Genomic DNA, 18,948 nt, shown 5'->3' on the forward strand with positions numbered 1-18,948 from the left:
CCCCAAACCTTGTATGCTAACCTGCTGATGAGAGAGAAGACACACAAACCCATAGACTATCAAAGCAAACTCCTTTCCATTATTCATTTCGCAGGCAGTTCACTGGTTAGCAGCTTGCTTTCAGAGCTCCTGGAACAGAATTTTTGCTTTTGGCTTGCTCAGAGCCTTGGAGAAACAGGCTCCAATTACTAACTGTCCTGGTTTCAGTTAGGACAGAGGTAATTTTCCTCCTAGTAGCTGGTAGGGTGCTATGTTTTGGATTAGGATGAGAAGAGCGCTGATAACATGCTGATGTTTTAATTGTTGCAGAGCAGTGCTTACACCAGGCCAAGGACTTTTCAGCTTCTCGCTCTGTCCTGCCAGCGGGCAGGCTGGGGGTGCAGCAGGAGCTGGGAGGGGACAGACCCAGGACAGCTGACCCAAACTGGCCAAAGGGGTATTCCATACCATCTGACGTCATGCTAAACAATATATAGGGGTGGCTGGCCGGGGTGGGGGGCCGGCTGCTCGGGGGTAGGCTGGGCATCGGTCAGCGGGTGGTGAGCAATTGCATTGTGCATCACTTGTTTCGTACACGTTATTAGTAGTAGTACTATTATCATTATTATTATTGTTGTTGTTGTTATTTTCCTGTCTTAATAAACTGTCTTTATCTCAACTCACAGGCTTCACTTTCCCGTTTCTCTCCCCCATCCCAGAGAGGGAGGGGGGAGGGTGAGTGAACAGCTGTGTGGTGTTCAGCTGCCGGCCGTGTTAAACCACAAGACTAACACAGAGACGCCTCTCCCACTTGTACTTGCAGGTCACAGCTGCCATTTACTCAGCTCCTGCCTTTACATTTATGTAAGGTATTACTGCTAGGTTTGGGCAGTGTGTGTGTATTCATGTTTGCTCCTGCCCCCGGATAGATTGTTATATTCCTCTAGAAAAACAAGGTGTGTGCTCTTCTTACTTCAAAGTAGCTGAGCCATGAGTACAGATCATGGTTACCAATTCATCTTAAACCACCTTATTAAATATTCCAATTGTTTGTATTTTTTTAAACTGCCAGATAATTTTTTTCATTACGTTGGGTGAATTTTCAAGAAACAGCCACTCATCCAATTCAATATATACGTATATATCTATGTATGCATATATATGTATATATATTTAGAGATTTTTTTTGGCTACTTTTATCTGAAATACACATCTTTTTCCTCAACCCTGCAGTAACATTCACTACTTGATAAAGAAGAGCAAACATAAAAATGTAGCACTTTACATTATTTCTCCTCTTCCAATTAATACGTGACACACCTGGAATTACTAATGTCATTCCTGAAACGACACTTGATACAGTGAGAGTGCTTGATAAAAATCTTGTGCCCTGCTTAGACCCTGTTTCTGGGAATACGTGGGCCATGGCAAAGAGCATGCTGGCTTTAATTATACTTCAAAAAATGAACTCAAATTGCACTAATTGTGATGATGCTTTGCTGTCTGATCTGGTAAGATAATGAATAGCAAAGCGTAGATGGATGAGTACTGCCAGGAAAGATGAGTTGCAGGTGCAAGTTGCAAAGGTTGGGGTTTCAGCTTGGATGCTGGGGTGTGGGTCCCAACATGCATAGCCCCATGCCAAGTGTGGATGGAGGATCGGCTCCAGCGAGTCCTTCCTCCGAGCCCCGCTGGCTGTTAGCCAGTGCTGGGGGCAGAGGCTTCATATGGGAAGACGGGGTTTGAGCAGGGTTACAGTTCCCTAGTTCTGACTGAATAGTGAGAATGAAGGTGGGGTTGGTTGGTTGTTTTTTCTATTTTGCTTTCAGGTGACGGTACTCGAGGGAATTCTGACTTTTTTCTTTGGCATTTGGCAAGCTGCCTATTTTTCACATAACATAATTAAAAACCTGAGCATTCAGTCTATATTACAAAGGAGACTAGTCCATCCTCTGGGAATAGCCCTTTTTTGTTTATGCATAAATAAGCAAAGCACTGTGCACAATGGCTGAGCACGGTATATTTTGTTTCAAGAGACCTGGAGTGCCCACAGCTATACTTGACTTCAGCAGGAATTCTGTGTTCACTTCTTCTGAAAATTAGACCCTTTGTTCTTTTCCTAGAGCAATGACAATTTGTGTCTCAAAAGTAAAATCATGCTGCACCATAAGCTGTGGTTATAACAATATGCTTGTGGTTTTGTGAAGAAGTTTGCAAGTTAAAAAAAAGAAAAGGATTTTGAAAACATAGTTTTGATTAACACCTCCTTCAAGATTTTAAAATCTTGAGTGTCTTTATTTATTTATTTATTTATTTCCCAGCCAATATTCCTAAGGGGGACTCTTCTCGCTCTATTCTGTTGTAATAGAGCGGCAGTAAAAAATGGGTTGCCATTGTGTTTTAATAATGGTCAGAAAGCTCTCTAGGTGCTTCATGGAGCAGAGCTGCAGGAAATGGGAAATGGGTAGTTCTTATTTTATTTTTACAGGTACTTTTCCTTGCTCTTACTAGTAATTGTTTGAGAACAGAATAAAATTCAAGCGTGTTGCCAGATCTCATAAGCATGAATGTAGGCACCCGAACAATTTCTTTGACTATTCAGATGTTCTGTGGTGGTTTTCTATAAAAAGAAGTTGTGCTCATTTCCGTGTCTAAAGTTTGGATGGGGGGGAATGTTTCCCTTACCGAGGTTATGATATGTGTTCACAGTTACATTCCCACGTTGGACATATGGAAATGGGTATGTTCACAAGGGCTTATTTCTTGGAAAGTAACATTTACCCTCTGAGTTTTGCTTACCTTTTAAATTTCCCCTAGGTATCCTTGTCAAGAAGTTTGCTGGATGGCAAAACCGCCTCTCCTGCGCTATCATTTTGTGGTAAAGAAGGTTGTGTTTGGATCACATTCTAAATAGGCAAAGGTGAGAGGACCAAATCAATGTGTGTGTCAGACTATCTCTTGGCTTATCTCTAAGACCCATACATGTTTCAGATTCTTATCTTCTTTCAAAATGTCTTTATTATTGACTGGGTTTTCGTAATCTGCATGTGCCCAAAGTACAAATACAAATTAACTAATAATCGCATACTTAAATCACTCACATTTGTTGTCTAAGGAGATAGTAAAAGAGATTATCTGGGGTTTTATTCCTTGAAGTGTTACAAACTGACAATTTCAAGATCAGAAGCACAGCACAGAGTGAACCTTGTGCTAAGGACAGAAGATGGAGTTGGGGAAGGAGCAGATGTTGGCGCATTTTACAGGGGTGGAAAGGGAGAACCAGTAGGAGGGAAGGGTGGCAGCACTGAAGAACCAGTTACGTTCACGTCATGCTGTAGAGTTGCATTTGGAGGCTGACCTGGTGCTGATGCAAGCTGTTATATGCATGCAGAAGGCATGCAGCGGTATGTATCTATGTAATACAGAGCCTCGCCTCTGGACAGAGGATGCCCCTGGTCCAGTGATCTCCTCCCAGGCTTGCAGCCCAAGCTTGCAGGTGCTCATAGTTTGAGGGTCTCTGCAGTTTGCTCTGTTACTGTGTGATATGTACATCGGCCTGGAAACAAGGGCTTTCTGCAGCATTTCTACCAATGACTATGGAAAGAACCAACTAATGATTATTTATCAAAGACTGTGTTATTCTAGAGTGGCAAAAAGGATGACAACAGTCATGGTAGGTGGGATTGCTCCTTCACAAGCCTTGTGTCCTAAATGTCTTAAGCATTTGTCCATGGAGTTTTGTCATACATACTCTCTATTTTTGGCACTTACTATTACATTTCCTAAGGCAGACTAAAGCTCTTTTAACTCACTTCTTTTACGTCAACACCACACACCTGGACCTTCTTCAGGTTGCTGAAATATGCAGTTCTAATAGTGCCTAAGTGTAACACTCGCTGTACATGCTGGCTGCATGTCACGTTTTGATGGATGCGTTGCGATTACTCTTAAAACAGTAAAATTCAATAACTTTATGAAGCTGTTTACATTGGTTACAAATAGTAATTACTGTTATATAAAATAATTAGTAGTATTTAGTTGAACTTCCAGTGTTTTTATTTGAACCTAATTCTCAGTGTAAGACTTGGTCATTGTAAGACCAGTCATTTCTATGTTAATTTTAATGGGTTTTTAATAGTAATATGTAAAGTAAATGAACTGAACATTTCAGTAGAGATCTGGTAGAATGAATGGAAATTTCAGAATAATCTGAGTGGTATGTTAATTGCTTGGTAGTTACATTAAACTGAATAGCAAAGTGAATGGTATTCAAAAGAAGCTGAAAATACTCTTCTGACTCCAAGATGGCATGTTAATTTAAGTTTTAAAGGCTTTCTAATTTAAATAATTGTGTTAAATTTTACCGTCTGTCATCTTATAAAAATCAAAGTAATGAACTTAATAGCAGAGAACATATTTGAAAACATCTTTGTTGGAGCTGACTGAAAATTTTAACATAACTGTTTTTGATCACAAATAGTAATTTCATCAAGTAGAAATGTTATCAGAAAGCATGATGATTTTTTCAACAGAATAAAGTAAAATAATTCCTTTAGAATTTTTCACTTTCATGTTTTTTGAGATTCGCAAAGAATTTCTTTGGATGACTTCTTAGTTCTGGTTCTATGATAAATATCCAATTTTTTGTATTGATTTGATACTTTGAAATGGATTACTTTTGGAATAGAAATTTTATGACAAAGTTAAATCATATTAATCAGAATAGTTCTGTATTTTGTTTAGTGGCATGGTGAAATAACCAATATATTTGACTAGAATTGAATTTCTGAGTTCTTGAACCCATCATCTTGGAATAGGTGTTGGGATATAAAGCTTATCACTTTTTTTTTTTCCTTTCCTGTGAAGTGCTAGGCATGCTCCTTGACTGTTCTTCTCTGCTATAAAGCATCATGTGTAGAGAATTAAGAATGAATGAGGTAAGCACATAGTTAACGAAGTTCTGAAGTGCCTTGCTGAATTTCGCTTTGAGGGGAATTAGCTGGAATATGTCAGGCAGTAGCGATCATAAAGGTATAGAGCGAAGTACTAAGCTATTTCTGAAAAATTACCATCTTTGAGATGTTTACTGTTGTAGCTAGCTAACTGCACTTAGCTCATTGGTAGCTATGTGAAATTTAGTGGTTTGCAATCAATGTCTAGCTTGCTGTAACGTTTTCATCTGAAGCTAAACCACCACATATACTTTGAAAAATAAGCAAAATTCACTGTAGGTTCAGGATTATTGCTTAATAGTGCCTTCCTATTTATTTTTGGTATGGAAAGTGGAAAGATTAAATTTCATTGGCTTTATTTACAGAAACAGAAATCCTTGCTTTTCATGCCTGTCACAACAAATTGGTTTATTAGGAAAAAAAAAAAAAGAAGCAAAGAAGTTGGAGTAAATATTTGCCATTTTCTGCAGAGAAAAATGTTAACCGTGGAAGTATTTATTCACACAAGAAACCTGGTCTAAGTGTTACATTTATGTACTCACGATAGAGATGGTAATCGTGATTGCTCACCAGACCTTGTGCAGTCACTTCTGTTTGCCTAAATTAACTGCATCAGAGCAACAGTGCTGCTGTGGCATGGGCTACATGAGGGACATGAAGGAAAGGGGGATTCCCTTCTGTATGACAGTTGGCTTAGCTGTTTCCTGGTGTTGTCTTTGGATTTTTGTCTGTGCACATTACCAGCCAAAACTAACCTTCGTTGCAAAACCGACTTGGTACATAAGTAGATATTAAACCACTGAGCCCATAAATTATTTCTGTTTGCTCGCCTTCAGTCTGTGAAGGCAGATACGTAATATCGTTTTGGCACAAAAGAAAGTCCAGAGTGTGTTTGGCTGGGCCATGGCCATTCATGCTGCTTTAGCTGATGATTTTACCAATGTCCTCCTGGAACAGAAGGTTTGTCTAGACTTCAGTTAACAGTAACATCAGTGAGCGTCCCAAAGTGACAAGAATGAAGTCCCCCGAGTGGTTTGCAGATGCTTTGCCAGCATCTCCTTTGTTGTCGTGTTTCTTCTTGTTTTCTTACTTTCCTTCCATTTTTGCCATTGTTTAAATGAGCTTGCAGCAGCTTTTAATTACTGCCTTGTAAAACTCAGTTCTGTCAGTTCATGTGATGTTTGTTGAACTTTTCAGATTATTTCGGGTCTGTGGAGCTTATGCCTGGTGGGACTTGTGTGGAGGTTTGGGCTCATTAAGCCTTTGCATAGCAAAGCCAGTGTGGAAACAAATTTGTCAGACTTTATTCACCTGTAACTGCGTGTGTGTGTTTGATTGTTGGTTTTGGTTGGTTGGGCTTTGTTCTGTTTTTTACCTTCAGTTGGGCATCTCTGCATGATGATGCTTGTAAAGGGAAGTGATAGGACTCAAACAGCAAAAGAAAATCTGACACTGAAACCACAGAATGTTGTGACCACCATAAAAATCAATTGGTAATTCTTTGCAGGGGCTTGAAACTCATTTTCCATCCATTTACTCTATTTACTTACCCTCTTTCACTGTGCTTCATCACCACAGCATCAAACACAGTTGATCAGCAAGAGATTTTACGGATGAAAATGAAATGATGAATCTTAGAATATTTTCTCCTCTCATAATTGTGGTAATTAGAATCTAAAAAAACATTAAAGCATAGTTCTGATGTTGAAAGCTGTGTTTGAATTGAGCTTCCAGTCTCAAAGTGATTCTTTTTGCCCAGCTCTTTGTGTTCCTTCTTACAGTAGATCAGTCCAGATTTCCATATTCAAGCATACTCAGCCTTGCAAAATTTAGCTTTGGACTTAAGTTGAGAACTTCCTAACAGTTTCTAGCTTCAAGTTGGTCATGGGATGATTCAAAACCTAAGTGAAAGATTTTGCATACCATTGCTCTTAATGGATCCAGACTGGGAAGACATGCAATGTAATTTCTCTGTTATTAATCAATAGCAAAACCAAATTGCCCTTGATAGTAAGGATGTTTCAGGATCATTAGAATGATCTTCCTGGTTGTTTTACTGGCAGTGTCTGTGTTACAGCATGGTTTGATTTTGCTGCCGGCCAGGAAAATTCAAATCTACTAACTCAGTGCCTCAAGGCATCAAAATTGTGTTTGTTGGGTTGGGAATGAGCTGGACTTGGTGCTGCTGCAGCGAGGGAGATTTGGCCTCATTGGGAGTGACTGTTGATGCACCCCCTAGGTAAGCAATCAATAATATTGATCTGCCTGGGTGAATTGTGTGCTGCTTGTGAGGCAGTGGCACATGCTGCAGACTAATAGGAGAACGAGCCGGCTCACCAAGCTGCTGCTGGCTTGAATTACAGGAATTAGAAGTGACGGATGTTGGGAAGGCTAAAGGATTAGCTACTACCCAGGTTAGTGCAGTCTAATCAGGGACTAAAGATGATGTATACACTTGGCTCTGCTGCCCAGTGCCTACCTGGGTGGTACACGTGGACATGGAGCCTTGGAGGGGACTGGCATCTTCTACACTTGTGCACCTCAGGTGAGGCAGTGTGAGCTAGGTCCCTGTAAGGCAGCTGCGGTATCGCACAAATAAAACAGAAAATGGAAGCTGACAAATTGTTTCTCTCTAAACTGAATATTCTAATAGCTTTTAGTTGCTTTCATTACTTTCCACGGGTACAAGGAGAGCTCTAGTATAAATATTAATATTATGAATGAAACATGAGTCCCTTTTATCTGAGTAGGGTCTTCAGATTCACTTAGTTTCTTTCTGGTAGAATGATTGATGGAATGTCTCATTCAGAACCAGACTGACAACAGAAATTATAGTTAAGGAATACTCTAATTTTTAAAGCGTTTAGCTTAGATGTTAGTAAGAGTTGAACACTTTTTAAATGTTCTGAAAATAATCTCTGCTAACACAATCTCACTGACAGTCATTAAGAAAGCTTCACATATTGGCAAACTTTTCCTTCTTTATTTCCCCATCCTGCTTCAGAATCTGTTTTTCTTTCAGTACAAATGTGATATTTATGGAGAAGCTTTTGCTGGGTAATCGAAACAATTTCGTGATAAGGAACTTATAGCCACCTCTAATTCCAGTGTAAGGAGGAGGATGAAATCTCTACACTTGAATATACTTTTGATAATTCTTCGGAAGTACAAACAAATATTTTACTCACCTGTGCACAGAACTTATATGTGACAGTATCTAACTTCTTTCACACCCCAGATAGCACAGGGTGCTGACAAGGGCTGCAGATATTTGCCAAACAGATGTGACCACTTTCTCCAAAAGCCTGTTGATGTGCTGGCACTAACTGTAGCTAAAAGTGACTTGTGCCATAACTACCTCCTAGATTCTGTCATCTGGAGCAGGAATAGTCTGGGATCGAAGTATAGAAGTAACACCAATTCTTTGAAAAGAGGACAAATATTATATAAATTTTTATCAAAGCGGCTAATAATTAAAGATGCAATTCCTGAAGTTCTCTGCTATGAAATCTTTAAGAGGCTCTAGAGAGTGTATGTGGCTCTACAGGCGAGAGCAGATTTCAGTAGTCAGTGGTAAAAGCCCTGATCAGGGGTTACATGGCTGAAACTTGTCACCGTAAGGGTGGAGATGATCTTTCTGCTGAATCCTACTGTAGTAGAACGTGGTTTTACTCCGTGGGTGGAGCAGCTTTCTGTGGAATTTCTTGTAGAGTCTCTGTATAATCAGCTCCTGTGTCTACTCCCCAGAAGAAGAGGTCTTTCTGATAATTATTTGCTTTCTGTAGAGAATGTATTTCTTTTCTTCACAGGCAGAAATTTTACTCCAAAAGCACCTAGCTCCCCAAATCAAAATCTCACATGATCCGTTCATTCATTCAACTAGGAAATACAAAATATACTTGCACGTTTTTCCACTGAAAATAAGAAGTGTGGTAATAGGGTAGTTATGTTTCAAACACTTTTGCATATGCATTAAGACATGTATAAATTTACTTCCAGTTTAAATACTGATGTGCATATTTATATTTGTATGTGAATGTCCCTGAATGCTTGTTTTTTTGAACAGATTTTTCCTCTATGGTATTGCAGAGCTTTGAAAAAATCAATTCTTTTGAGTTAAAGCAATATTGCTGGAAAGAATGATCATCACTGGCTTTAATGTGCTCAGGAACTAAGAGTTGTATTCTTGATCAGTCATAGCAGAAAGTCTTTTGAAGGGGGATAGGTATTTTATTTCAAGTTAATTATTTTAAATGAAAATCATACTAAGGAACAGCTAGCCAAGACAGTATATGAACCTTGTAAGATAGGTCATGGGTTTTCCTGTCAAAAAATGTCATATAACAGACATCTCTTTTGACAATCTAAGTGAGTATATGGCATCACAGTCTGATTCTTTTTACTACCGTGATTAGTTTGCTTTAACTTGGATTTTGTGATCACATTTTATAGCCATTACATAGACTGTGTTCTCTACATGTATTTATATGTTTAAAGCCTCATCAAAAACTTCTAAAATAAAAATAAGGCTCTAATAAATATAGCATTATTACAAGCTCTGCAGGATTTGATTTTTATGGTAGATTATGTATTTCTAGAGCTACATGATGGAATTAAAAATATATATTTGATATTAAAATACATAAAAATTCAAGATTATTTCTTAAAGGTATGAAGCAGAAAACAATTATACAGTTGTTAGGTAAGTGGAGTACCTGTAACAGTAGGAACAGTATTTTCATCTCTTATGGAGAACTGTGTTGGCAAGATGGGCACTGACAGAATCTCTGCTGATATTGGACTGATGAAAAGCAGAAGTATAAAAATGAGGCTTAGTGCTGTGTTCAATTTGAAAAGATGTCTGCACCCTTCTCTTTATTCTACATTTTCCTTACAACATTCAGGCTTTCATTTAAAAATAACTTTCTCCTCCTTTCCTGCCAGGAAGTTATCAGCTATCCTTGTGTAAATCTGTGCTGACACATGTTAATTCAACCTTGCTGAGAACTGTCTACTTTTAAATTGCAGTGGCAGCAAATCCATAAACTCTAGAATTTACTGAGGGTCACATCAGTATTAAGATGCATCAGCACAGCAGTCTCAAACCCTGGTCCTGCAAATGGCCATGCTTACAGGCAACCAGCTGAAGCCCTGGAGAAGTTATGAAGTTCTTCCAAGGACAGAGCTGGAGCATTAGTCTTCACAGAACACGAGCATATTTATTCAGTGGGAATAAAGATCTGGTTGGACCTTAGTTCAGCTGTGTCATAACTGAACGACATTAAAATGCTTAGGGTCAATCTTGGAGGTGTGCAATATGATATTTAATACCTTGTGCAAGTCTCTGGTCCTGTGTATAATGGCACTGGTCACATAAAAGGTCACAAATGAGCCCATGTTAGGAGTAGAAATATCCACTAGAGGTGCATATATGATCATATAAATGAGCGTAGATGACCACAGAGATGAACAAATCTCACAAGCTGGCTTCTTGGCTGCCCATTGGTGCAAAGAGAACAGATTTTAATAGTTGGCAAATGAGACTTTTAACCTAATCACAACAAAGCTGTTTATTTGCTACATCTCCTGAGTTTGGCAAGGTTATACACGGAGAATTAAAAGGAGCTTATTTGAGATAAGCAGTGAACAAATGGGTAGTGAACAAATAGATGAGGCAAGGAGACAGCACTGGTCAGCCTCACGCAGTCACTAGCTACCAAATTTGCTGGGTATTTTTGGAGGGGTCACTAAAAAGAAGACTGATTTTTGTCTGTGGCTGCTGCACAGAGCCAGTCCAGAAAAGCGCATAAGCTCTGTTTAAAATCATTCCTATTTAGAAAAGCCATCAAGTTTAAATGCTTAGCTTTTAAGCATTGCTTAAGCCCATTGGCTTCAACAGGACTTAAGCTGAGGGTCCTTAAGGAACGGGGATAATTCACTGAATCAGGGCCACAGAGAACAACAAAAAAATATATTTTCTCAGGTACTGGATGTACTTCAGTTCTCCTCCAGAAAATATGCATTGCATGCAAAAGATGTTGCTTAATTTTTGAAGTAAGTAGAATCATAGAATCATTAAGGTTGGAAAAGACCTTCAAGATCATCTGGTCCAAGTATTTTTAAGCAGTGCAAGTGCTTGCAGTGTTGAGACCATAACTTCCAGGATGGTTTAAGTACGCTCTCTAAACAAAATCAAGACTGACAGTATATCTGAATGAGGAAAAAAAAGGGAGGGGAGGGGGGGCAAGAAAACCTGTATTTTAAAACTGTGAAATCTTGGTGTCTATATGGATAAGTGCTTCATAATTCAGTAATAATGCAGTCATGCATTTAAAAAAATCTAGGATTAGAAAAGCATGTAATTCCTTTTTCACATTTTGCTTCTTTTCCTATGCACACACCAGACCTTCCTTTCCCCAGCTAGTTGCTATACAGTGAAAGGTTTAGAAAACACCTGAGTGCAGGAAGATATACAGAAGGCAGAAACGTGCATATGCCTCTGTTTGCAGGTAGAGTTATGCAATATGCTTTTCAAAATCTGTTTGTTTGTATGTTTTTAATTGTACTGCAGCTATAATCTTCCTTACATTATATTTATTTATATAACAGCAGTCCTTTATCTAGCCTTATCAAGAATAGGGTTCTTTTTCCTTCTTCATCCATTGGCCTCTGATGAGCTTTTTTTGTGTCCTTTAAGAGTCTGGAACAGAGTTTTACCCAAGGTGCTGAAAAAAAGGCTAACCCTTTATAGCAAGTAATACATTAATTTGTCCTTTCTGGAAAAATGTCTTCGCCTGAGGCCCTGATTCACCATGCTCTGAGGAAGAAAGAGTATTTTTTCCGCAGGAGTAATGGTCCAGCCAGGGGAATGTCACTTAGCACCAAGGGATGTCAACATCGCAGAGCATTTGCTAATTTCATCAAGATTAATATAATCCTTGGCACTTGGTCCTAAATCATTGGCGACAGCTCATGGCAAAATGGGAAATATCACAGGGACCAATGACACTTTCTACAGCTTTCCCTTCAGCAATAACACTTCTGACGTATTTATCTTAATTAGCAGCAGCAGGAGAAAAAGAAAGAAATAGAGACAGAGAGAAATTTGATTGAATTTGAGAAAGATCATAATTTAGAGTGTGTTCTCTGTACAATTCCAAATGTAGATTTTTGACAGAGAGAAAGGAACACAATTCACTCAAATGAAGGGCAAAAAATGTCATGAAGCTTACTGGAATATATTTCATAATTTTTCCTTTTGTTAAGCATTAGCTCTAAATTTGAAATAATAAATACATCAGTATGTAACTTGTTCAGAAAGGCTTCCATTCCTTTATTGTAAAATCTTCCCAGCAATGGAAAAATAACAACAACAAAAAAGCAGTGTCCTTGCAGGCAGCTGAAAACTGAATATTTCAAGTTGTTTAAGTTTGAAATGCCTTTAAAATAAAAAATAAATGGGTGGAATGAAATATAAAATATATTCCTAGGTGATTCAATTATCCCATTCTGTTCTGTGTTTTTGGAGTATCCTTACTCCTACAGCAGTAAGTGTAGGGGTGCTTCAGAGCAGTGTCATGAGGAGCTCAGCAAGCCCTGTCTGTTCATCCCCATTTCCAATGATATATGGCTGTGAAAGTGTAAGGTCAATCAGTCTCAAGTACTTAAAAAAAGTACTTTTTAAAATTAATAGGATGCCTGCTTTTCAATCCACCAGGCTATCTCTAATAGTTTATAAACATCTATAATTTTGAATTGTTGAAATTGAAGAAAAATAGGAATTCTGCTGCTCCCAAGTCTTAACTTTGTTCTTCAAAATTTCTAAGTGAATCTTGCCCATCAGTGCTCTACAATGTGGGATTTTTTATTTTATTTTTTTGGTCCTGTTAAAGAAATAGAACAGCACAGAAACAGTTGGAAAGAGCAACAAAGGTACTGGAAAGAAAGACTGGTAAAAGGATGAATGAACAACTATAAAGAAGGATGTTCTCTGCCAAATTACTGGAAAAAGTGGTTTAGGCCTTTATAGAGGCAAGAGTGGGCAAAATCCAATAGCTCAAGATGTATAAGATAAAATGGTTCTGAAAAGCAGCTACAGAAGGACTCTACAGTAATAATGGCCTTATAAAACCCCCTTTCATGTACAAGGTTTTGAATTGCTTAGTCTGACATGCCTGTGCAAAATGAGGTACACCTCCTTTATAGAGGCGCCGATGGGGATTGCTGAATGCAGCTGGACGCACAAACCCCGCATGTACCTGTATGTTACCTGTATTGCTGTGGTAGCTTGCATATATCACATGGTAATTATACACCTAAGGTATCAAAAAACCTGCACTCTATGGGAAAACTGAGTTAGCTGAGGACTAACTTAGTGTGTAGCATTGCTGCTCACACCAATATTTCTGTTCCCTGACTAACTGGATTGTTTCTGGGAGGTGAGCAATATTAAAGTCATCTTTTTTCCCTGCTGTCAACTGTATCAGGTGCATTTTCTCCTCATTGAGAAGTATCTAATAAGCTCAGATCTGCTCACTTTCATCTTTTGGAGATACTGTACGTACATTGAAGGCCATTTGGTCTTGTAGACAGATTTCTCCTTCTGTCACATGCTTGGGAATCATAATATCCTGACCAGCTTTACCTTGGGAGGCAGATACTCATTATTACAATTCACTTGCCAAATGAACAAATCTTCTTGCAGAAACCGATTGAGAATTTATGCATTTTAAAGCAATAATCTTTATAAAAAGCAAACTTTCCCTAGGGAAGAAAAAAAGTGCATATGAGAATAAAATGTTTAACAATGCAGGTTAACAATCACTGGTAAGTGAACTGTGAATATTTAAAAAATAATAATAAAAAATCCCAAAGCCAGCAGAAGTGTTTGGGTGTGATGCTCTGTACAGACAGCTGGCTGGGATATCTGTGCAGATGAGTCCATATGAGCATTATCAAATGTGTGAGCAATGGAGAAACGTCATGCTTAGCCTATTCTGAATTCTACTTGAATTGAGCAGACTATTTTAGGTATTAGAGTCAAGGCATTAGCAGTTTGTAACACCTTAACTGGTGGGTTCACTTGGTGGGTGGGAATAGACAAATGTTTTCAGCAAGCAGCTCAGTCTCACTCAGTGAAATAAAATTGAATTTGGCTATCTTGCTAGAAATGTACTTGTGGATAATCCAGCTAGCCTGTATCATGACTCATTCTCAGTCCCTTGTTAGTGGGATGTCACACTATGGATGTGACAAAAGCCGTGGTGCTACTGCAGTCGCAGAGGAGAGGTCTCCCCTTTTGCTGTGAGGGTGTGAAGAGGAGGTTGGATTCCACCAGCACTGGTTCAGGCTTTGGGTTTCAACTATTGCCAGAATTTAGGTCCCTTCCAACCAAAGTTGTTTGAACTGATCCACTTAAGTTAAACAGCTCCAATCCAGCAAAATATATGGTCTGGTTATGGGAAAATGCTGAGCAGACTGGCATCGTTAAGTCTGAATGAACTCCTGTGTCTTGAGAAAACTCAACAGATTGCAGCGTGTGGAGAGGCAAGGTACTGCCCTGCTGCTTTGCTCAGATGCAATTTCTAGAATCATTTGGAAATCCCAAACCTGCCCCTCTGTGGAGCACATCTCCACGCTGCAGGTGCAACCACACCGATGCATCCCTGGTGTCTTGGACATGTGCTGGGTGTTGGGAGAGCAGTGCTGTGTGCTGTGCCTATAGAGCAGTGCAAAGAGGGGGTGCCTGTGGCCTCCTTGTTTGCAATTCATTATAATTAAACATTCAGAAAATAATCTGGCTTCGCTTTGGTGTATATCTTTTGTTAGGAATACTGGACCCACATGAAAGGAAAGGAGAGATGTTTATGTGTGTTCCTGAAATTTCCGGTTTCTCCACTTTAGCATTTCTTTGGCATTTCATTTGAGATTCTTATAACTTCCTTTGTTGTACTTGAGATTTATGTTCTCTTGCCACTTACCCAAGTGACTTTATTTTCATATCTGTCAGTTTGAGATGTAACACACAAAAAATCTGCCATCTAGCAATTAGTCTTTTGAAAAATTAATGCTTTTTCAAGACATACAACAGGACTGATTTTTTCTTAGTGGCTTGATCTCAATCTTAGGCTAGAATAAACTCACATAAACTAATAGCAACAATTAAAATCTATTTCTTCACTAGAATGTGCTTCCATTAATCACCTCAATTTTCTTTCTATCCTGTTCCTCAATTTGGGCTTTTTCAAAAACCTTCTTGTGTGAGATCTGATTTTAGTTAAACACCTATTTAGTACTTTATCAGCAAAATTAGCTTCCAGTAGAATGGTGATAAGGTCTTTAAGGCAAGTTGTGCAGACATCTAAAAGAAGACAATTACACTGCTTTTTGTGTTTTCAGTGAACTCTACAGTAAAATATTTGCTCTTATTTTTGAACAACTTGTATTTTAGTTTCCTGTTTGATTGACTGAGTGACACAATTTGGATGTGATTGCATCAGGATGCCTTTTTTCCCCACCTCTACTCCAGAAGTAGATACAGGACTAGATGAGTGAAAAATAATCCCTGTGGCCTAAAAAATAATTAGTGAGAGACTTTAAAGTGAGAAGGTTCACTGATTAAATTAAAATTCTTTGCACAATCCCTGTGATTTTAGAGATAGGCAACAAAAACTAATTTTACAGTCTAGGGAAGGATAGGTTGAAGGTGTGCTCATCAAAAGAAACAAAAAAAAAAACAACAAAACAAAAACCAAAACAAGTGGCAGAAGATCATATTGCAATATGAGTTACTGTGAGACCTGATGTGAAACTTAAGTGCTCCCACACTCACTAAGACCCCCATTTAGGAAAACACCGAAATGAGTGTAGAGCTATGCAAAGTAATTCTTGATAGTTGAGGATGGTATGCCTAGATTTGTAAGGGGTCGACCAGCTAACCCTGGTCCCACCTGAAATATTTGGGATGGACACTTTGAGGATTTCTTCTGTAAAGCACATAAGCCTCTGACCTGGAATTGCTATAGCAGGGTAGCTGCTTTATGCTGCAATAATTGCTATGGAAGTAGTTCAGCTCTGGTGAATCTGAGATACAGGGCATCATGCACCCCATACGTCACAGGCGAATATTGACCAGGGATGTTAGTAAGTGCCTGTCGCCTGCACACTCCACACTACGGCCTTGTCCCTCTCTGTGAGGGGGCTGTGCGATACGGGGCATGGATAACTGTGTGTACTGATAGAGCATTGCTCTTGTTTACATCTGGTGGCTCTGCCTTGGGTAAATCAATCTGTACTGCTTAATTATTCTGTAGATTTCCAGAAAAAGCACCATCGGATTTGAAGGAGAGGGAAAGATTAGCCTGACTTCAGTGAACGGGGGTTGTGTGCTGGTGGAGGAGGCACAAAGGCAAGGCTTAGGGCTGCTTCTGGAGATGCTCCACGGGGCCTGTGTTAAGGGCTCAGGTGGAAATTAAAGGTGCTGTGGGCCCTGTGCTGGTCCTTTGCACAAGGGTGAATTTTTCCTCGGGCATGGAAAGGGGCTACAGTTGCTGCCACAAACAGATTTCTCATTCAGCTTCTGGTCTCTTCATGCCTCACAGGTACTCCACAGGGAGCCTCCTCTGCTGTCGGCTCTGAGAAGTGGAAGGTTTTGTGCATATATTCAGTTCATTCTGAAATCTCAGATGTCATCTCCTCAGCCCATTTCCATAATTACTTATGTGGAACCACATCTTGCAGCCATGATGAAAATGGAAAAGAAAGAAAGAAAAGAGTAGGAGTTAAAAACAAAAGAAAGAAAAAAAGAGTGTCTAAAAACCCCACTAGTCTCTGTCTGCCCAAACCATGGAGCTGATGTCTTGCCTAGGGGAATCTGTGCAAAGATCTTAGTTCTGTGTCTTTTTAGCCTCATTCCAGAAGTCCCGATTTCAACTTGTGTGAGATAAAAGAGCATGTGTTTTTCAGTATGTTTTAATTAGCTGTGGTTTTCAGAATCTATAATTTATATAACTTTAACTATGAGAATCTACTGACACCGAGTCAATTTTTTGGATTTTCGCTTTTTTGGGTTTATTATTTGTAAAGCTCCTGGTTTTTAACATTTAAATAATCATTCTTGACTTTGAAATCGTTCCACATCTTCCCAGTTCATTTCTCTCTCCCATGTGGGCTGGACTCCCAGATCTCTTGTGATTTGTGGCAAATTTCCCACAGAACTCTGTGACTAACCCCAGCCTTACCAGTGTGGTTATTGCCTTGGTGACTGCTGGAAGCTGTACAGCACATTTGCAAAGGGAACTGACTGGACAACACGTGCTGCAGCACCCCCTCCTTTCTGTCCTCTCAGGATGCTGTGGGGTTTTGGTTTCATTCTAGAGGTAGTGATTAACTATAGTTCAGTCCTATCACTTTGGGAAGCAAATAACCCAGTCCAATTTTTTTTGGTTAATTGATGGGCTGAGTAGTCCATAGCAAGTGTTTTAATTTTGGTCTGTCTCTGAAGTTATTAACATTACAGAAATTAATTATCATATGTGCATAAAATTGCCTTAACCAAATTGCATTTCTTCCTGGGAAGATTACCGAGCAGATATCATTCTATTGCCGCAATTGTACTGTAAAGGCAAACGTTTGTATTGTGTTATCTCAACTAAACTTAGGAGTCTATAGTCTTGTTTTATTAAGTGTCTCACACAGATTTATAGTTTCCTCTAGCTCTGGCTTCTAGCTTCGTATCAAGCTCTTCTCTGCAGGGAGTGAAGAAAATATTTCTAAGCCTATAATGTTCATCTTTTCCCGACATGCTTTATTGTGATATATTAATTATATTTAAATAACATTCATTAAAACTGTACTTGTCCCTTCAAGATTTTAAAATCGGTGTCAGGGAAAATGAAAGCCTTTGTTTCAAATTCTCTTTCTGATTATCTTCTCTCTAATTGACTTTCACTCCTTTCCAGTCAAGTTTTAATTTCCTTGTGTGGCTATATAAAACTGTCCAGTTCTATTTTTCTTTCTTCCATCTTGCTTTGCATTTCTGGCCTACTGTTGTGTAACTGATCCATTTTCATTGCCTACTAAGTACTGTGCACAATGAAGACCCTAGGATGTGCCTGTGAAAAAGTTGTGGTCAAAGCGCTCTTTGCAGACCGATTTTTATTTCATATTAATTTTACTTAATGGATTTAATCCTAGATTTGTTTACTAGTTTCAACTATAAAACCCAGAAGATTTCTGATCCCCACTGAGGAAGAGCACATGTATGAAACTGTGTAACTTCACAGTCAACTGTGAAGAGGTGTAACACAATAATACCAAGCCATAATTGAGATGCATTGGATGTTTATCATGACTATACTGACAAGAATTTGATCACCCAGTGCCATTTAACAGACTGTCTCCCAGAAGTTTGTTCTGCTTTCTAGGTTGTGTTAATGGTCTGACAGAAGTTCAAAACTTACTGCACATCTTGTTGGCCAAAAACAAAGGAAACAAAAAGCCCCAAACCAAAACTGTAACATGCAAATAGATACTTCATCAATGTATTCTTTAAAAGAGGAGTTATCAGTATGCTTTGTATTTTTAAAGGAGGAAAAATAGAACCACTAACAGGACACCCGGGTGTTGTGTCTCAGCTAAACAATATTCCTTCAAAAACATGCTTCTACTTTCACGGTGTTTCTTATTCACGGCTGCCAGTTCAGAGTAGACGTACCTGTTGATGCTGACCTGCATGATAACATCCCTGTGAAGTTCAATAGCTAACGACGTGTCAGCAGACCAAGGTGCACTTTGAATATAAAGTCGGCAGGGAATTAACTGGGGCTTTGATTCCTTTGCCATCTGGTGGTAGTGAACTTAGCATTCCCTGAGGGGTGGGGAAGGAGTATTGCTCCTTTTGCGGTATTTTGCCTACTGGAGAAAGATACAGTTGATTGAATGGAATGCTTAAAAACCATTGCCACATCTGAAAGTATTATAAGGAGGAAGATATTTGTAAAGATGAAAAGAAGTTACC

The 18,948-nt window shown here is 39.0% G+C and overlaps 1 long non-coding RNA gene across 1 annotated transcript in view; it reads left to right on the forward strand.

Annotated features, from left to right (window-relative positions):
• Nucleotides 1-16,506, forward strand: part of LOC310884069 — a 54,225-nt gene extending 37,719 nt beyond the window's left edge. The window contains exons 2-3 of the long non-coding RNA XR_014574015.1: nucleotides 2,797-2,899; nucleotides 9,960-16,506. This is a non-coding gene — a long non-coding RNA (uncharacterized lncRNA). The remainder of the gene's footprint in view (nucleotides 1-2,796; nucleotides 2,900-9,959) is intronic.
• The last annotated feature ends 2,442 nt before the right edge of the window (nucleotides 16,507-18,948 follow it).

The sequence above is a fragment of the Anser anser genome (genome assembly GCF_964211835.1).
Source record: "Anser anser genome assembly, chromosome: 19".
Lineage (NCBI taxonomy): Eukaryota > Metazoa > Chordata > Aves > Anseriformes > Anatidae > Anser > Anser anser.